The following is a 3,695-nucleotide window of genomic DNA, read 5'->3' as shown; positions in this document are numbered from 1 at the left end:
TTCAATGCATCAAATCTATTCTTGAGATTTTCTCTAAAGTCAATGGTATACTTTGACCCTTGTGGACTTCTTTCAATTTCTTCAGCTTCCAATTTAACTTGCATAAGAGCCATTGATGGTATGTTCCATGGTTGGCCTCAGATCTTGTTCTAACTGGTGATATTAAGCTTCTCCATCTCTCTCCACAGATATAGTCAATTTGACCCCAGTGCACTTCATCTGGCGAGGTCCATGTAAACAGTTGCCATTTATGTTGTTGAAAAAGGTATTTGCAATGAATAAATTGATGGTGTTGCAAAACTGTATCATGCAAACTCTGGCATCATTCCTATTACCAAGAAAATATTTTCAACTACCGATCCTTCTTCTTTGTTTCAACCTTTATATTCCGATCATCAGTAATTATCAATGTATCTCCATTGCATTTTGATCAATTTCAGACTGCAGAAGTTGGTAAAAATCTTCAGTTTCTACAGTTTTGGCATTAGTTATCAGTGCATAAATTAGAATGATAGTCATATTAACTGGTTTTCCTTGTAGGCATATGGACATTATTCTATCTCTGACAACATTTTAATTCAGGATAGATCTCTAGATGGTCTTTTTGACAAAGAATGCAATGCCATTTTCCTAGATTCATACTTCATACATTCTACTTGATAAGTAGCAATGGATGTTTACACTTGTTTTTTCTCATTTTGAGTTGTGCCACATCAGCAAATGAATGTCTCAAAAGCTTTACTCTATCCCCATCATTAAAGTGACTACTTTAAGGAGGTAGCTCTTCCTCAGTTGTATTTTGCACGCCTTCTGACCTGAGGGGCTAATCATCCAGCACTATATCAGACAGCTTCATTGCTATTTGTAAGATTTTTTTGTGGCCAATTTTTGTAAGTAGCTCTCCAGGTCCTATTTTCTAGTCTGTCTTAGTCTGGAAGCTCCACAGTGCTCTGTCCACCATGAGTGACCCTGCTGGTATTTGAAATAACCAGCGGCATAGCTTCTAGCATCACAGCAACATGCAAGCAATCACATTTATGACAAACTGACACATGAGTGGTGGTAGGCTGAGTTCTCTAAAAGTAGTGGTAGATCAGATGCCAGGCTCCTGGCTCATGGGGCTGCTGGACTTGGTGAATCTCAAAATCTGAAGGTCAGGTGGCAGGCTGCTGGCTTACATCCCAAGAACTAAAGGTCAGATGTATTCTGTAAATATCCATTAAGTAAATTTGGTTAATTATATTCTTTAATTATTTAATAAATTACATGTTTTTCTGTCTCCTGGTTCCAACAATTACCGAAAGACCAGTGCTAAAAATTCCAATTATGATTGTGAGATTGAATTTCTATTTTTAATTGTATTAAATTTCATTTCAAATATTTTAAAGCTATTTCCTTAGGATCATTATAACTTAGTGATGAATTACTCCACATAATTATAAAATATTTCTCCTTATGTTTAATATATTTTATTTTCTGAGTCTCATATCCATATAGGCTTCTGTACTTTCTTTTTATTTGTGTTTGAATGGTACATATTTTTCTGTCCTTTTAAGTTCAAGCTATCTATGTCCAAATACTTAAAGTCTGTTTAAATATTTTAAAGTCTGTTTCTGGTAAATAAAATTGAATACATTTTTAATTCACTCTGAATAAAATCTGTCTTTAATTGCATTGTCTAAACAGCATCCATAATGGTCTATATCCTTATTCAATGAGATGAGTCAACTGATCACATGCTTGGGTAACCTGGCAATGTCAAATTCCTATAAAAGTTTATTAATACTTAGTGTCTATCTTGTCATGGACCGATAACAGAAATGTGTAGCAGTCTATGGGCCATATTTTAAGTACACTTCTATAAAGTATTGGCAATACTTTGCTTCTTGATGTAAATGATAGTTGCATATAGTTTTCCTTAATAACTATTCTTTAATTTGTACTATGTACTAGTTTTCTCTTTACTATGATTAATATATTTTACAAAAAAAGAAAGAAAATGGATTATAAAAACACTGGAATGATTGAATATGTGTGTGTGTGTGTGTGTGTGTATACCCACTGACATTGAGTCTATTCCAACTCTTAGTGACTCTATAAGACAGAGTAGAACTGCCCTTTAGGGTTTCCAATGCTGTAAATCTTTACAGAAGCAGCTTTCTGCTACAGTTTTCTCCCATGGGACAGCTGGTAGGTTTGAATCGCTGACCTATGGGTTAGCAGTGAATGCTTTACCCAGTCACTAGATGTGCTGGTTACCTAGTGCCACTCTGACAAGAATATACCACAAATGGGATGGCTTGACAAACAGGAGTTTATTCTCTCACAGTTTGGAGGCTTTAAGTCTGAGTTCAAAATGCCAGGCTCTAGGGCTAGGTGAAAGCCCCTCAACCTCAGGCTTCAGCTGAAGCTAGAGGTATCTCTTGAGTCAGGCAGCTACTGACTCCTGAAACTGACAAGCCCAAGGTCGGCAAATAAAATGGTACAGTCTGAATGTTACCAAACGACCCAGCAGTCAATTGATTCAAGTCCACTGAAAAGTCCCAGAATCGACAGAGCATGGCAGGCTGCTGAACAACAACATGGCTACATGCAGGGTTCAATCAAGCATGCCATAAGCTAGATATTTAAGACCATTCCCAAAGCTGTTTCTTATATAGGGGAAGCAGATCACATCCCTAAAGTAGCTACTTGGCTGCTTGTGGTAGGTCCCATCATGGAATTGATTGTCAGTCTCATCACGGGGAATATCTACCACCAGCTGCCTAGCCATTCAACCAGACCCAGCAAGGTTGACACACAACCTTAACTACCACACTAGAGCTCACCAGAGTATACAGAAGTGTAAAAGTTTTCTGATCTTAGATATTGTTTTGGTTAAAGGAAGTAAAAGCTGTGCTGGAATGATTTAAACAGGAATGTCAACATGCATGGAAAATTATTACTTAAAATTTCCTCACCCAAGGCTAGAACAAGGTTTTAATTTCAGCTGTTGCAAAAAAAGGATTGTTTCACATCAACCCTCTCAGTAATATCAACTACAAAGGCCAGAAAAATCACTACCAAGGCAGCGAAGAATAGCAAAAACAAGATTTGGGAGAGAAAGAAAAAACAGAAAAGTCAGTTCAATATTTGAGGCCACTTTACAACTTGCAGCAATTGTACATTTCACAAGTAATGTCTGAGAGGTTTAAAAGCTAAAAAAAATTAATCACATTCATTCTTCTTTTGGGACAAAAAAGTTCAGGGAATATTAAGGAAGATGACAGAGTCCAAATACACTGCCATCAAGTCAATTCCAACTCATAGCAATCCCCATAGGGTTTCAAAGTTGTAAATCTTTATGGATCTAGACCGCCAAATCTTTCTCCCATGGAGCAGCTGGTTGCATCAAACCACAGACCTTTTGGTTAGCAGCCAAGTGCTTTAACTACTACACCACCAGAGACCCTTTTTATGGAAGATGGATTCCAATAAAAGACTCTTTATTTGGGAGAGTAAAGCGCTAAACCCTAGAAGTAAAGTAAATCAGAATTGGATCCTTTCTTACTAGTACTAATGCCCAACTTCAAATCTCCTTAATCTCTGATGGGAATGCAGGGATATAAGATTGCTACTGCTGCTAGTCTATCTGCTAATATGAAGGAAAAACAGAGGACAATAAAACTGGACATACATGGAATCTAGAAAATGGA

This window comes from Orycteropus afer, unplaced genomic scaffold (assembly GCF_000298275.1).
Source record: "Orycteropus afer afer isolate SDZICR_OR568_19922 unplaced genomic scaffold, OryAfe1.0 scaffold00159, whole genome shotgun sequence".
Taxonomy (NCBI): Eukaryota; Metazoa; Chordata; class Mammalia; order Tubulidentata; family Orycteropodidae; genus Orycteropus; species Orycteropus afer.
The sequence above is the reverse complement of the archived record's forward strand: the minus strand, read 5'-3'. Positions refer to the sequence as shown.